Source organism: Nomascus leucogenys, chromosome 24, assembly GCF_006542625.1.
Source record: "Nomascus leucogenys isolate Asia chromosome 24, Asia_NLE_v1, whole genome shotgun sequence".
Lineage (NCBI taxonomy): Eukaryota > Metazoa > Chordata > Mammalia > Primates > Hylobatidae > Nomascus > Nomascus leucogenys.
The window spans coordinates 14931196-14948633 of record NC_044404.1 but is presented as its reverse complement, the minus strand read 5'-3'; the positions used below and the strand labels follow the sequence as shown (position 1 = coordinate 14948633).

Sequence of the window (17438 nt, the reverse complement as noted above, 5' to 3'; positions counted from 1 at the left end):
CTTAAAAAAGAAGGGAATTCCCCTATTTAATAAATGGTGCTGGGAAAACTGGCTAGCCATATGTAGAAAGCTGAAACTGGATCCCTTCCTTACACCTTATACAAAAATTAATTCAAGATGGATTAAAGACTTAAATGTTAGACCTAAAACCATTAAAATCCTACAAGAAAACCTAGGCAATACCATTCAGGACATAGGTGTGGGCAAGGACTTCATGTCTAAAACACCAAAAGCAATGGCAACAAAAGCCAAAATTGACAAATGGGATCTAATTAAACTAAAGAGCTTCTGCACAGCAAAAGAAACTACCATCAGAGTGAACAGGAAACCTACAGAATGGGAGAAAATTTTTGCAACCTACTCATCTGACAAAGGGCTAATATCCAGAATCTACAATAAACTCAAACAAATTTACATGAAAAAAACAAACAACTCCATCAAAAAGTGGGCGAAGGACATGAACAGACACTTCTCAAAAGAAGACATTTATGCAGCCAAAAAACACATGAAAAAATGCTCATCATCACTGGCCATCAGAGAAATGCAAATCAAAACCACAGTGAGATACCATCTCACACCAGTTAGAATGGCCATCATTAAAAAGTCAGGAAACAACAGGTGCTGGAGAGGATGTGGAGAAATAGGAACACTTTTACACTGTGGTGGGACTGTAAACTAGTTCAACCATTGTGGAAGTCAGTGTGGCGATTCCTCAGGGATCTGAACTAGAAATACCATTTGACCCAGCCATCCCATTACTGGGTATATACCCAAAGGACTATAAATCATGCTGCTATAAAGACACATGCACACGTATGTTTATTGCGGCACTATTCACAATAGCAAAGAATTGGAACCAACCCAAATGTCCAACAATGATAGACTGGATTAAGAAAATGTGGCACATATACACCATGGAATACTATGCAGCCATAAAAAATGATGAGTTCATATCCTTTGTAGGGACATGGATGAAACTGGAAAACATCATTCTTAGTAAACTATCGCAAGGACAAAAAACCAAACACCGCATGTTCTCACTCATAGGTGGGAATTGAACAATGAGAACTCATGGACACAGGAAGGGGAACATCACACTCCGGGGACTGTTGTGGGGTGGGGGGAGGGGGAGGGACAGCATTAGGAGATATACCTAATGCTAAATGACAAGTTAATGGGTGCAGCAAAACAACATGGCACATGGATACATATGTAACAAACCTGCACATTGTGCACATGCACCCTAAAACCTAAAGTATAATAATAATAAAACAAAAAAGAGATAAAAAAAAAAAAAATAAAAAAAAAAAAAAAAGAAGGGAATTCTAGCCAGGCATGGTGCCTCATGCCTGTAATCCTAGCACTTTGGGAGGCTGAGGCAGGAGCATCACTGGAGTCTAGGAGTTTGAGACCAGTATGGGCAACAGGGAGATCCTGTCTCTACAACAAATTAAAAAAAAAATAGCCAGGCATGGTGGTATATGCCTGTGGTCCCAGCTACTCAGGAGGCTGAGGCTGGAGGATTGCTTGAGCCCAGGAGGTCAAGGCTGCAGTGTGTCATGATTAGGCCACTGCACTCCACCCTGAGCAACCGAGCAAGACCCTGTCTTAAAAAAAAAAAAAAAAAAAAAAAAAAAATTCTGACCCATGTCTTAACCTTGAAGGTATTATGATAAGCAAAGCCAGACAGTCACAAAAGAACAATACTGTATGATTCACCCTCTATGAGATACCCAGAGTAGTGAAATCCATAGAGAAAGGGAGTAGAATGGTGGATGCCAGGGCCTGGAATGAACGAAGGGGGAATGGAGAGTTAGTGTTTAATGGGGACAGTTTCTCTTTGAGAAGATGAAAAACGTTCTGGAGATGGATAGTGGCGATGGTTGCACAACAACGTGAATGTAACTTAATGCCGCTGAACAATATATTTAAAAATAGTTAAAATGGGCCAGGCGTGGTGGCTCACGCCTATAATCCCAGCACTTTGGGAGGCCAAGGCGGGCGGATCACAAGGTCAGGAGATCGAGACCATCCTGGCTAACATGGTGAAACCCCATCTCTACTAAAAATACAAAAAATTAGTCAGGCATGGTGGTGGGTGCCTGTAGTCCCAGCTACTCGGGAGGCTGAGGCAGGAGAATGGTGTGAACCCACAAGGCAGACCTTGGAGATCACGCCACTACACTCCAGCCTGGGCGACACAGCAAGACTCCATCTCAAAAAAAAAAAAAATAGTTAAAATGGCAAATTTTATGTCTATTTTACCACCATGAAAAAAAATGCAGCAACTGCAAATGCCACTTTCAAGCTGAAAATGGAATTTGGGGGCTCAGAAGAATTGCAGTTATGAGTTGGTCTGTCCAGAGTTTCTGAAATGTCAGTGTTGGGCTGGCTGCAATGAATCACCCACGGGCAATCTCAGCATTCCAGTCCTAGATATTTACCCAGGAGAAATGAAAACATATGTCCACAAAAAGACTTGAACACAAATGTCCACAAAAAGACTTGGACAGAAATGTCCACAGTAGCTTTACTCCAAGTAGCCCAAAATGGAAACAATCCAAGTGTCCATCAATAGGAGAATGAATAGACAAACTGTGGTATAGCCATATGATATAGCGTGGATATTTGTCCCCACCCAAACCTCATGTTGCAATGTAACCCCCAGTGTTGGAAGTGGGGCCTGGTGGGAGGTGTTTGGATCATGGGGGCGGATCCCTGATGAATGCCTTGGGCTGCCGCCTTGATGATGAGGGAGCTCCCCCTCTGAGTTCACAGGAGATCTAGTGGCTTCAAATGTGTGCCACCTCCTGCTAATTCTCTCTCTTGCTCTTGCTTTTGCCTGTAACGTGCCTGTTCCCTCTACATCTTCCGCCATGACTGTAAGCTACCAGAGGCCTCCTCAGAAGCCAAGCACGCCAGCACCATGCTTCTTGTAGAGCCTGCAGAACCAGGAGCCAATGAAGGCTCTTTATAAATTACCGAGGCTCACGTATTTCCTTATAGCAATGCAACAACAGCCTAAAACACACCATACCACGTAATACTCCTCAGCTACAAAATGAATGAACTACTGAAACACACAACAACTTAGATGAATCTCAAACTAACACAGGAACAGAAAACCAAACACCACATGTTCTCACTCATAAATGGGAGTTAAACAATGAGAACACGTGGACATAGGGAGGGGAACATCACACACCGGGGCCTGCTGGGGGGTGGGAGGCAAGGGGAGGGAGAGCATTAGGACAAATACCTATTATGCGGGGCTTAAAACCTAGATGACGGGTTGATACGTGCAGCAAACCACCATGGCACATATATACCTGTGTAGCAAGCCTGCACATTCTGCACACGTATCCCGGAACTTAAATAATAAAAAAAAATTTTGCTGAGTGATAGCAGCCCAACATAAAAGTACACATATTCTAGGATCCATGTAGATGCAGTTCTAGATCAGGCAAAACTAATCTATACTGATAGAACTCAGAGCCATAGCTGCAGGAGTAGTGGGAGGGCTATACAGGAACGGACTGGGAAGGGGCACAAAAGCGTTTTCCAGGATGATGGAAAGATTCCGTATCTTGGTAGGGGTGTGAATTGCATCAGGGTATGCACTTGTCAAAACTCATCAAACCGTACATTTAAGATCTGTGCATTTCACTGTATGTGAATCATACCGTAATCTTTTTAAAAAGATAATTTTAAAAAGAGTCGCTCAGGGAATTTAATTAAAAATATCACCTCCTAGAGAGATTCTGGTTTAATAGGTCTGGAGTGGGGGCCCAGCATCTGCCAGCTTTAAACATTCCACAGGCGAGTTGCACGGTCAGCTGGGCCCCAAGCCACCTTCTCCCTCCTGTCCTGTTGATCCCGAAGCCTTTCCTTCCTCACTGCATCCTTCACCCTTGACACAAGTGGTGCCTCCTTGAGCCTTAGCCACAAATCACTCCTCACTTACTATGCTCAACAAGACAAGATCGAGACAGGAATGAGATCCTGAGGCGCCCCAGTGGTGAAGCATGACTGTCTGGGTTCAAAAGCTGATGCCTATCCGACTAGCCAAGTGACCTTGGGCATGTTCCTTACCTCTCTAAGCCTCCGTTTCCCTATCTGAACAATGGGGATGCTGCTGTCATTAGTACCTACCTCACGGGGCAAATGTGAGGATTTAAAAGGTCAATACAAACATGTAAGGCACTCGATTGGTCATGTTTTTTTATTTTCTAGAGTTCACAATGCTTGGACATCTTGGTGCCTTTCAGACCTGGGGAGGGAGTGTTAGTTCCTAGAGACAGCAAACAACCTGCCTGTGAACACACCTTTGCTATGCAAATCAACCAATCCAGAACCCACAGCCCCTACCGCTGCCTTTATCAAACTGTCACATACCAAACCAATATTCCCCCTACCCCATATCACCCCAGGGCCAGGCATTTGACAAATAGGGACCACCCCCGCACCCCAGAGCTCACCTAAATTATTCAAACAATTCAATCCTAAACCTACTTGGTGTACTTACTCTGCCTTGCCTATTCCTTCCACAAAAAAGACCCAACAAAAGCTCTGGTCCAGGCTTTCCCCTTGCCTCCTTCAGCCTGCTAACCGACCCTGGTACTTCCCCATGCGGCCCTGCATGGCCTGGCCTGCCCCCTTCTCTTGAGAACTGTAAGTAACAAACTATATTTTCAATGGTAATTGTCTCTTGATCTATGGACTTTAGCATACCTGAATAAAGACAAAATTCCAGGTACATTTTATACAAGCGTGACGAGGGTCTGGCACATAGCAGGCTTGCAAAAGGTAAAGTCTGTGCATTAACAGAAATCTTTGCTGCTTTTTCACAGCATTTGCCACAATCTGTAATTATACGTTTTGGGGATTATATAATTAATCTCTGGTTCTCTCACTAACCTGTAAGCTCCAAAAAAGTGAGGCTGATGCCCTTTTTCGGTCCTATTATATCCCCATCTATATATCCTCTATTACATAGGGGATATATTACATAGGGAATATATTATATCCACCATTATATCCCCATCCCTTTGCTGTGAGCCAGGCAAAGAGTAGGGCCATAGCAAAGGCTTGATGAGTAAAGGTGCACTCACTGGTTTTGTAGTTTAACACCGTCTTTAGTAAATACTGAAACCTGAGCCTGAGAGGGGAAGGGGCTCGCCCAGCATCACACAGCCCATGGGAGCTGGAGCTAAGGTGGTATATTAGTCAGGGTTCTCTAGAGGATAGAGCTAATAGGACATATGTATATACAAAAGGGACTTGATTAAGGAAAATTGACTCACATGATCACAGGGTAAAGTCCCATGATAGGCCGTCTGCAAGCTGAGGAGCAAGGAAGCCAGCAGTGGCTCAGTCCAAGTCCCAAAACCTCAAAAGTAGGGAAGTCAACAGTGCAGCCTGCAGTCTGTGGCCAAAGGCCCGAGAGCCCCTCGCAAACCACTGGTGTTAAGTCCAAGAGTCCAAAAGCCTAAGCACTTGGAGTCTGATGTTCGAGGGCAGGAAGCCTCCAGCACGGGAGAAAGATGAAGGCCGGAAGACTCAGCAAGTCAGCTTCTTCCACCTTCTTCCGCCTGCTTTTCCTAGTCGCGCTGGCAGCTGATTGGATAGTGCCCATCCACCTTGTGGGCGGGTCTTCCGGAGGGCAGCTCTTCCTCTCCCAGTCCACTGACTCAAATGTTAATCTCTTCTGGCAACACCCAGAAACAATACTTTGCATCTTCAATCCAATCCAGTCGACACTTAATTTAACCATCAGAGGTGCCAGAGCCCCTTGCCTCTCAGAGTCCCTTCTGCCACACCAGACAATCACTCCCAATTCTGGGGTCAGACTTCGTAGGGCATGAGGAGCCACTCAGGGCGTCCAAACAGCCCATTTCTGCACAAGCTATCTGTGTTTTCTCTGTAAAGCACATGCACCAGCTGTATGGACACCTGGAAAGCTCTGGGACCTCCCTTGAGGGGCTGCTGTACTCTGCATACCCCCAACCAAATCTCAGACAGCGTTTTCTGTCTCCACTCAGCAGCTTTTTGATCTACTGGTGCAGACCCTGACTATTCTGGACTTGGCAGGCCACATCCTCGGTCTCTCTTCACAGATGGGAGCAGGCTCAAGGGAATTCCATCAATAAATCATTCCCGAGGCCTAGAAGTGTCCTCCTCTCCATATGACGTGATTGCAAAGCTGATTTTCAACCCTTCCCAGAGGAACTCTGGGATGGTCTTCCTAAGCTTCTGGGTAGGTGCCTGTCATCGCCAAGGTCTGAAAATGGGCCCCTGGGATGTCTTAGAGTCTGTCATCACCTCTCAGAATTCTTGGATTCCACTCTTACCCCACAGGCCAAAGAGACCACTGGCTAGTCTCATGGGTGAGTCATTCATGAGCCAGTCAATTTCTACAGCTCGGAAGGTTCACTTACACTGACCAGGCAGATATTTCTGCCTTTCCAATGGGACTCTTGGGTATCACCAGTGAAATCCTAAGAACCATTTTAAGTTAAACAATGGCTATGTCTCCAAAAAATAAGTTATATCTTTATCCCTCAGAAGCCCTTGAAGTGAGACAGCAGCATGGGATGATGGGAAGGGTCTAGGCTTTGGGGTCCAGGCGGCCCCTTAATAGCCCTGTAACCTGTAACCTTGATCATGGGCCTTCACTTCTCTAATCCTCGGTCTTCTTTACAAAATAAAGACGACACAAAGAAAGGCACGCACTGCTCTTGTCACACTGCTGGGCACACAGTTGGCACTAAATAAATGCTAGGATATGAAGAGGACACTGTTGATGATGGTAACACTCCAATGTTATGTATCCTATAGCTTACTCAGTCCTTTCCTATGTGTGTGTTAATTTTATCATTGTCATATAATACTTATACCCTAAAATTAATCCTTTTAAAGTATACAATTCAGTGGTTTTTAGTATACTCACAAAGTTCTGCAACCATCACCACTGTATAATTCCAGGACATTTTCATCAGCCCCAAAAGCAACTTTATCCCTATTAACAGTCACTCCCCATTCTCCCCTCCCCATAGCTCCTGGCACCCACCAATCTGCTTTCCATCTCTATGGATTTGACTATTCTGGACATTTCATATAAACGGGATCATGCAATATATGGCCTTTTGTGTCGGCTTTTTTCCTTTAGCATAATGTTTTCAAGGTTCATCCATGCTGTGGCACGAATCACTGCTTCATTCCTTTTCACTGCCGGATAATACTCCGTTGTATGGATATATCACATTTTGCTTACCCATTCATCAACTCATGGACATTTGGGTTGTCTCCACTTTTTAGCTCCCATTCATTATTTTATTCAGTCCTTACAATCTTCCCTGCAGGAGGACAGAGCAAGCATCATCTTTTCTGTCATAGAGATGGGAACTGAGGTTCAGGGACATGAAGTGACCTCCCTAGGTAAGGCTGCTTAGCTGGCTAGACACAGGCTAGGGATCAAAGTCGATCCTCCTAACCTCAAGCTCAATGTCTCTGGGTGAGACAAGAAGGACCTGACATTTTGCATATAGAGGGAATCCAACAGAATATTACAGATCATTTCAGGTTGGCCTTGCAGGCAGGGGAAGGAATGTAATTAAAGGTCATCTTGCTTGGTAATCCCAGCAGGGAGTCAACAGCTGATTCAAAGTGGATCAATGCCAGCATCCGAGGAGGGAAAACATCTCGCTCAAACAGGAAAAAACCCAGGAACAACCAAATCTCATCCCTGGGTCTTTTCCTGAGGATTCTCAAGTTGCAGGTGCTGGTCACTCTCCCCCTTCATTCCCAACACGTCCAGTCAGCGTCTCCTTCACCTCCCCTATATTTTGGCCCCTTTTTCAGATGTCCTGTGCTTAGACCTGGAGGGGGCCAACCATACTCGGGGTGTAGAGCAGGGCCAAAGGGAAAGTCACTGCCACTCAGAGAAAAAGAAAATGAAAATAATCCACAAGGCAAGAGGGGACTCTCTATTCTATCAAACACAGGGCCAGAAGGTTCTCTGAGAACAACCTTGGCTATTCCCCCAAAGTCCCCATTTCTCAAGCAATGAACAATTATTGAGCATGTACTTTTACTTAACATCCATTCCCCAGAATATTTATTGTGCATCTACAGGGTATCAGGCATGGAATTATTAGAAGAAGACTGAGTTCAGCTCTGAAATGTAAGTTCTAATGATGGAGATGGGTAATAGGCATGCCAAAAAAGAGAAAACAGGACATAATAAAGAAATGAGATAGTAGATTGGAGCGGGGAGAGGCAGGTGGGGGATATCAGCCTCCTGCCCTCCTTGACTGGATGCCACACACTGGTCCAGGCACTGAGGACACAGGCACGAAAGACCCAGGAGAATCTTCCAAGTAGAAGGGCAAACATTGCAAAGAAGAACAGCAAAAATAAGAGGGAAATATTTCCACAGAGAATACCCCCAACTGCCCTGGAGCTCATTTCCTACCAGATGTCTGAGGGTTGCCCTGCGGGCCCTCTCCTGATGCTGAGCATTCCAGACGCACTCTGAGAACTTGACTTCCAGTTCAACAGTCAGTTCAACCCAATCCTACTTCAAGTTCAACATCAGGTCAACCCAATCCTGCTGCCCTCTTGCTGTGAAGGCAGTGGGGCCTGGTGGCAGCCTGTGGCTCTTGCCCCAGGCAGCCAGAACATCCTTGGTAGGAGGAACAAACCAGCTGCCCCAACATGCCACCCCATACAGTGTAGTCACATCTAAATAACTAACACCACGAGACTGACCTCAATGCCAGCACAGGGCACCTTGGAGTGAGGGAATGTGGGGGCCTTGAAGATAAATTTGTCCTGACCAACCTGGGCAACACAGAGAGATCTTGTCCCTACAAAAATAAAATAAAATAAAAATAGCTGGGTGTGGTGGCACGTGTCTGTAGTCCCAGGTGCTCAGGAGGCTGAGGTGGGAAGATGGCTTTAACCCAGGAGTTCGCAGCTGCAGTGAGCTATGATTGCACGACTGCACTCCAGCCTGGGCAACAGAATGACCCTGTCTTTAAAAAAAAAAAAAAAAAAAGAAAAGAAGATAAAATTGCATTGGGCACATTTGGAGATAAAATGATTTCCAGTTAATTTTCCTTTTAAACTGAATCTCTGTCTACTTTCAGCTACAGGACCTAGTTACACTGCCAAAGAAACATCAATAGCAGCATCCCAGAGTGAGCCAAGAACAAGTGGTCAAGACATTTGGCCTCAGTCCTCTGCTTAAGCTTAGAAGTGCCTAACTCGTCCTGGTGAGTGGCAAGGTCTAGGGTTGCATGAATAAAATCTACCTGGGGAAGGTAGCATGTATCCCTGAAGAAGGTGGAGAGTATTACAGGAGAGGTGTGCAAGCCACTAAGCACTCATCTGTCATGTAGAAAGTGCCCCTTCCTTCCAGAAGCCCAGGGTGACCTTTGCTTTCAGCAACGAGTCCACTAAACGGATCAAATCCACAACATAGCTGGTTCGTGGTTCTTTTGGTGACCACAGCTGCATTTAAGAGCAAATGCATCTCACAACTTTGCAGGAAAGATCTTCTTGGCATAAAACAGGGCTCACTTTTAGTTCTGCTGTTGACTTTCAATGCCACCTAATTTAGATACAAAAAAAAAGATCTGCTGGAGAAGCCAGAAGATCAGAGTCAGAAATAAAGGACTAGAAATATGAATAAGAAAATTTTAGGCTCAGCTCTGCTAGTGGCCATCTGTTCACCTTTGAGCGAGTTTCTGCACTTCTCTTCTGAGTCTCCATTTCCCCATGCATAAGATGAGGAGTTTGGACTAGATCTATGGGTTCTTGAATTTCAATGTGCACACAAATAACCTGAGAAGCTTTTGTAAAAACTCACATACCTGGGCATCACTGCAGAGTGACTCAGGAATTTTTCTTCTAACCAAAGTCCAGTGGTGAATCTGATAAAGGAGGACTGAGGACTTTGAGAATCCCCGGACTTGATGACCCACAGGACCTTCTTTGAGATTCTGAACATTAAGGTGTTAAGACTCCTTAGCCTGGGAAGAGAAAGCACACGGAGGGAAGGGGAAGGGGTTGACCGGCACCAAGAATTCAGCCAAGATTTTGTTCGATGAATATGTTAAACTATGTCAATTCCTGGTAAGTTTCTGTCAAAGTCACTCAGGCATCTTCACGTCCCTGTTTCCACAGCCTGCATCCTTGAGGCAGCACAATGGATCCAACAGCAGCTGATGGATCCAACAACACGTCTTCCTTCTCCAGCTGCTCCTACCGTGAAATGCAGGGTCTGGCCCTGATGATCTCGAAGGACGCTTCCTCCCTGATGTTCTGAATTTCAGGCATTCTTCAAACTGCCTTCACATCATGCATGCCCTTCTTCAGGCCATCACTTGTTCCCATTTCAAAACAATCAAATCATCACAAGCCCACCGCTGTTGCTTCCAAGAAGGAAACAAAGGCTCAGTGCAACGGGCCACTTTGAAACCATCACCTGGGTGTCCAAGAAGCTTTGCTGTGGGTTGTAGGCACGGTTATGTGTCCATCCAGGGCCAGCCCTGGTCTGTTCCTTGCAGAATCCACCTTCAGTCAAGGACTGGAAGAGGGGGCGCTGGTAAAATCTCAGTGCAGTTGAGCCTGTGATGGGACACAGGGACAGTGGCAATCCTTTGAAGGGTCTCCGTCTCTTGCTGCCCTACAACCTCCAGCTCACTGTGATATAATGTACCAAGGCAAGGCCTTCCTAGGCTAATGGGCATCTGTCCTTCTTTTGGGCCACGCTGATCTTTGAACACCATTTTTGTTTCAGGAGTTCCCCAATATTATAAGCCTACATCTTTCCAGATTAAAAGCCAGAAACGTTCTCATCCTCCTTTGCATGTGGGCTGGGATCCAACTATCAGGCTGTGCCTAAGTCAGACTCTGAGGTAGAAGCTTGTGGCTGTAAGAAGAGGGCATCAGACAGATCTCAGAGAGGGCTATGGTAGCCCTATCCTGTGCCCAGAGACAGCAGTGACAGCAGCTTAGAGGTGGCACTTGGTGCATGGTGTCAGGGCTACACATTTTGGTGTCTGTGCTCAGCAATGGCAGTGCTGCTGTCTCCACAAAGCAATCCTGAAATGGGGTCTGGGCATTGTTCCTGCTGTGTAGCTGCTCCAAACCTGGTTCTCTGACCTTCTGGATTCCGTGAGCCCCCTGACAGCCTTTGATAAATTCTGTGTCTGCTGAAACTTGTCAGAGAGCAATTCTTCCACCCACACCTAAGTGCCCGGACACAGACAGGTGATACACTGGACACAGCCAGAGAGGAGAGAGCTGATTCTTTGGGCAGGATCTAAAACGACCAAGCTTTCAATGATCCTCGGCCTTGGGAGCTCTTCGAGAAAGAGCCAGACTGTTATGGAATTGACCTATCGAAAGGGAGGGCTCGGGCCACATCAGGTTCAAAGACTCTTCCTTCTCCAGATGTAACAACGACCTGTCCACATTAAAACCCAGCTGTGAATGCCGGGCAGAGGACACTGCAGAAAAGACTTGACTTCTTTTCTTTTTAACCTACCACTCGATTGGTGGAGGAAATGAACCACAACAAGTGAACCATGAAGTGTAGCACGGAGTGGGCTTTTGTTTCCCAACCAGCCAGGGGAATGCAAATGAGCTCAGAGGTCCTCCTTTCATTATGATGTTGGCCTCTTCTACATCACGCACATTAGACAAATTCCACCAGCTTGGGCTTCATAAATAGCCCTGTAGGGATGACACGTCTCCCAAAAGAAAAAAAAATAAAGACAAAATTCTGAGGCAAGGATGTTCATTTCTAGGCTGTGCAGAAGCTCTAAAGTAATGAAAGGCCAATAATAATTAGAACGTGTTTTTGTAATATTCTTTTTTCTAAACAGAGTAGCACAAAGGTGCCTCAGAGGCTTGTGCTAATGGGAAAATGGACTGTTTTAAAAAGAGGCCCTTTGAATCCACACTCCTCCGCTCACTCTAGCAAATGCAGACACACAAATTAAGGGTCTGATTTTCCAATTTTCAAAAAATACGGGGCAAGAACTTTCTGGATGGAAATGAGGTTAAAAAAAGTAAAGCAGTGAATTGAAAAGAGATATAAACATTTATATTCATTTTTACTTTTCTTTGTGATACACAGAGATTCCTTTCCTGGCATCATAAAATTAGGATGTTTCAAACAGTCCTTAAAAAAAAAAAAAAGGATGGGCCCTTTGCCCATGGGGGGAAATTCTACTGCCCTTCTCCAAATGTCTGAAAAGCAATAAATAAGTGGTGGGCCTATCTCATAGCCTTGACGAAGAACAGATCAAGGGTTTGTGCCTAGGGAGCTGGTACAAAGCAGGTCTTTAATATGTTTTGTGAACGGGGGAGTGAAAGAATGATGACACAAATAATTTTGCCATCTCCCCCAGTATGTGACCCAGCACCAGCCTCCTGTTTCTCCAAAGACTCTGCCATTCACTCACTCATTTACTATTTACTGAGCACCTACTATGTGCCAGGCACTGTTCTTGGTACTGCGGATACCTAAATGAACCAACCAGATGTTCTAACCCTTCTGAAGTTTGCATTCTAGCAGGGGAAATGCTGTAAGTAAGACATGTAAGTTAAATATATATTAGATAGCAGCATGCGCTGTAGAGAAGGGAGACCCTAGATAAACCAAATATTGGACAGCAGCCCTCATTTAAGTACCCCCTCCTCCAGGAAGCCTTCACTGACCACCCTGGCTCAACATCTGTGATTAGGCAACTTCTCAATGCCTTTGTCTACCACAGGACCTCTCAACTTCAGCACTATTCCAATTTTGGGATTGAATCTTTTGTTTTTCCTGTGCACTGTGGGATGTTTGACATCATCTATGGCCTCTACCCACCGCATGCCAGTAGAATTTTCCCCACCCTCCAGCCGTGATAACTAAAAATGTTTTCAGACATTGTCAAATGTTCCTCAGAAGGTAAGTCACCCCTTGTCGAGAAACACTGAACTATCCCTTGCTATTCAAAGCGTGGCGCCTGGACCAGCTGCACAGGCGTCACCCGAGAACTTACCAGAAATGCAGAATCTCAGGCCTTGAGCCCAGACCTACTGAATCAGCATCTGTGTTTTAACAAGAGATTCAAATCCACATGCACTGGCCTATACCACTTATTGGACCCTTAAGAGCAATGATTCTCAAACTCTTGGTATGAATCGGGATCACTTGGAGGGCCTGTTCAAAGTAGGGATGCCCAGGCCCCTCCCCAGATCTACTGAATCGGAATCAGAGGGGATGAGGTCATGGTATCCAGGGTTTTCACCTGCTCCCCAGGTAACTCTGATGCATACTATCATTTGAGAATCCTTGAGTTCTCAAAGTGTAGCCCCTGGAGCAGTGGCAGCAGCATCACCTAGGTACGTGTTAGGAACGTAAATCAGCAGGCCCCACCTCAGACCTACTGAAGCAGAATGAAGCAGAAGCTGTAGGGTGGGACCCAGTAACCTGTTTTTAACAAGGCTTCCAGGTGCCTCTGAGGCTCGCTCAAGCTTGAATACCTCTCTGCCTTTGACTACGAGGACACAAACATAAATGCCTTCAGGAGCTGGGCTTGCACCTCTGGGGCTGGTAAAGATGAATATCTTGTGTGGAGAGAAACTTACAGTATACTAGAGAGTCTAAGTTTTTGCCTCAAAGTAGGAAAGAAAGAAAAAAGGGAAGGAAGAAGGGAAGGAAAAAGAGAAAGGAAGGAAAAAGGGGAGGGGAGGGCAGGGGAGGGAAGGGAAGGGAGAGAACTCACGGGCCAAATAAAGTATCTACATAGACCAGATCAGCTAGGGGCCACCAGTTTGCCATTGTACAAGGGATGCCATCTTATATGGCTGTTCTCTTTTTAAGATGACTCCTCAAGTCAATGGTAATCTTGAGGGCAGATTTGTACTTCTTGGTAGCCTCTGATAGATTGGCGGTACCCAGGAAAAGTTGGTCAGTTGTTCATTAATTCTCATTGCACTGAACTATTTTAAAACACACATACAAAGGATGGTTTCAGCTGGGAGAGGTTTTAATATTGGAGACGAGGTTCACAGGGCCTTGGTTTTATTATTTGTTTTTTGTTTGTTTGTTTCTTAGAGACAGGCTCTCATTTTGTCACCAAGGCTGGAATGCAATGACGCAATCTTGGCTCACTGCAACCTCAAACTCTTGGGCTCAAGCGATCCTCTCACCCCAGCCTCCTGAGTGGCTGGGACTATAGGTGCACACCACTGTACCTGGCTAATTTTTAAACATTTTTGTGTAGAGACGGGGTCTTGTTATGTTGCCCAGGCTGTTCTCAAACTCCTGGCCTCAAACAATTCTCCCTGCTCAGCCTCACAAAGTGCTGGGATTAGAGGTGTGAGCCACTGCTCCCAGCTCTTGGTTCTATTATTTGAAAATCAAAAGGGTTGAATTAGAGCAGGGTTTTTCAACCTTGGCACTGTGGACATTTGGGGCCAGATAGTTCCTTGTTGTGGGGAGACTGTCTTGTTCATTGTGGGATGTTTGGCAGCCTCCCCTGACCTTTACCTACTGGCTCCTAATAGCAACCCAGAGCATTCAGCCAGCTCACAGGAGAGCTCCAGAGCCCAGACGGCCCCTTTTCAGCAGACTGGGGATGCTAACAAAATCCATCCTCTCACAGAAGAGAGCAAGGGCTTCCCAAGTTGGGGTGGAGGTGGATGGTGGCTGCACCCCAGGCCAACTCCCAGCCTTGAATAAAGGTCCCACTCTGCGTCTTCAGTTTCCCATCATTTCCAAGCAATAGAAGAAACACCTTGATAACAATGGGTTAAAAGATGTTTATGAATAGCATAAACCTTTGAAAATCCCCCTTTGTCCAAGGCCATGATAAATGTTCTCTGTCTGAAAGGGTCTCCGGGGTCTCTGCATGGTTTCTATTCTATGTACTGCTCTGGGAGAAGAGAATTCCAAACGCAAACTCCTTTCCAATATATAACAGATTGCAGTTACAAATTGATGTCAAGCTGTGTGAGCTGCAGCCGGCTTCATGCCATTAGCATGCACCTATTCTATTATTTTTTCAAAAATAGGAGCTCTCAGATGCATGTCGCAGAAGGGGAGATGACGTTTACAGTCTGAATTCCTGCGACAAACTATCACCTTACGGAGGCCTGGGGAGCAGCTGCTGACAGATTTTTAAAGCAGCATCAACATCCTAGCAGGGAGGGGAGGAGGCAACACCTCCTGCTTTACAGAGAAGAGAGAGGAAGTGGGGAGGGACAGTGGGGAAGGAGGAGGGGAAACAGGAAGAAGGGATTCGGCCCTTTCCCCAGGTGGGCTCTGCGAGAGGGGCAAAATCGACCCTTTTTCAAGTCCACTGGCTACTCCCAAGAAAGAACTCAGCACTTGGGTGAGGAGACCTTCTGAGGTCGCTTTGTGCCTTTAGACCTCAGCTTCTTCATCTGAGATACGGGCCTAAATTCCTTTTCTTGCCACTTCGCATAGGACTGGAAAGCTGGGACAAAGGACAGCCACGAAACACTGATGGACTCACCCAGGGACGTTCAGTTCAATAAACTTCTGAAGCAGAATAGGTTCCCACAGACCAGGCCAGAGTGAAAGGGGCCTGCATGAAAAGTTTTCATTCAAGGGCCTTCTATTTGCAAGAAAGGAAATTACATATAAAGTTCCCAGGTTTCTTGGAGACTTTCATTTCCCTCTCATTTTCCTTCTTGTTAATGGTGGAAGAATTTATTTAGAGGTATAGTCTTTGGGGCCATACAATCATAGCATTTGAAAGCAACATCAGAATTGGTATTTTTTTCCCTGGTAATCTTCCTATCTGAGCAACGGTCACATCAGTGTTGATTCCTGCGCCTGGAGCTTAAAGGATTTTGATTTTCAAAAGGAAGATGAAGAAGATGGATTTAAGGTGTTAAGTGTAGAGAATCTGGGTTTTGTTCTGGTTTGGCTTCAAGGAGCAATTTGATCACTCAGAGTTGTATAGAATGGTATCTAATCTGAAAATGAAATTATTTTCATTCTTTTTTTTTGGGGGGGGGAACTCATCTACATAAAAGAGGGTAAGCTGGATTGCAGCCAGCAGTCATCCGGGTCAACTTCAGGACACTGTGTTTTGAAAATTTCCAATGGGAATCCTTCCACACAGGAGGTATCATTGTTCCCACTGGGATGCCCCTTCCCATCTTCTCTGTTTGTTCCAGAATAATTACAACCTGAAGAGAAATCTGCCTGGGGTTAAAGTCAGATGTTTGGTTCAGATAAAACACTGGCAGCCTGACTGGCAAAGCACAACTTATTCAGTTTTCCCATGTCGTGGATTAATTCATACCCTCAAATGCATAATCAGATGAATGTGGTTCAGAGAACTGCACAGTCCTCTAGTGTTCTTGCTAAAACAACAATTTTTCTCAACTTCTGTGTGCTCAAGAGGTTGGAGGCAAACTGATGCTTGGCTGAAAGGGAACCTAATGCATATTCACCTTCTAGTCCCCTCATCAAGGCAACGTGAACCCATCTGGAGGTCTGGGCCTTCAAGGAGAACTGAAAACCATGGCTCTGAGGATGCTGATGGACTCTGTTCTATTTCCATGGACAGCCAGGGTCCTTATGCTTCACTTTCCTCATCTGTCTTGTGAGTATCCCAGCTGGCAGATCGAGTAAATAGCCAGAGCGTGTTCAATGGTGTCCACACAAAATTCACATGCATCTGGAATCTCAGAATGGAAACCTTATTTGGAAAAGCATCTTTGCAGATGGGATTAGTTAAGAATCTTGAGTCGACGTCTTCCTGGATTCAGGGTGGGCCTTAAATTCAATGGTTGGTTCTCTTATAAGAGGAGGAGAGGTTGGGAGGCCGAAGTGGGCGGAGCACAAGGTCAAGAGATCGAGACCGTCCTGGCCAACACGGTAAAACCCCGTCTCCACTAAAACTACAAAAATTAGCTGGGTGTGGTGGCACACGCCTGTAGTCCCAGCTACTCAGGAGGCTGAGGCAGGAGAGTCGCTTGAACCCACGAGGCTGAGGTTGCAGTGAGTCAAGATCATGCCATTGCACTCCAGCTTGGCGACAGAGTGAGACTCTGTCTCAAAAAATAAAAAAAGATGAGGAGAGGACTCAGAGACATGGACAAGGCCCTGTGAAAAGGAGAAAGGGACTGGAGTGATGCAGCTACAAACCAAGGAGCGTCTGGAGCCACCAGAAGCTGAAAGAGACAAGGAAGGATCCTCCCCCAGAGCCTTCAGAGGGCATGTATCCTTGTGGACACCTGGATCTTGTACTTCCAGCTTTCTCAACAGACACAGTAACGTTCTGTTGCCTTAAGTGATTCAGTTTGTAGGAATTTGTTCTGGCAGCCACAGGAAATGAATATTTTAATTACATGCAACTCCTCAAATTCTGAATCTCTTGGTTTCCCTCCTTGAAAAC

At 45.6% G+C, this 17438-nt stretch overlaps 1 protein-coding gene across 4 annotated transcripts in view; it reads right to left on the bottom strand.

The window, feature by feature from the left end:
- Positions 1-17438, bottom strand: part of KAZN (kazrin, periplakin interacting protein) — a 1203323-nt gene that overhangs the window by 420929 nt on the left and 764956 nt on the right. The window lies entirely within an intron of this gene.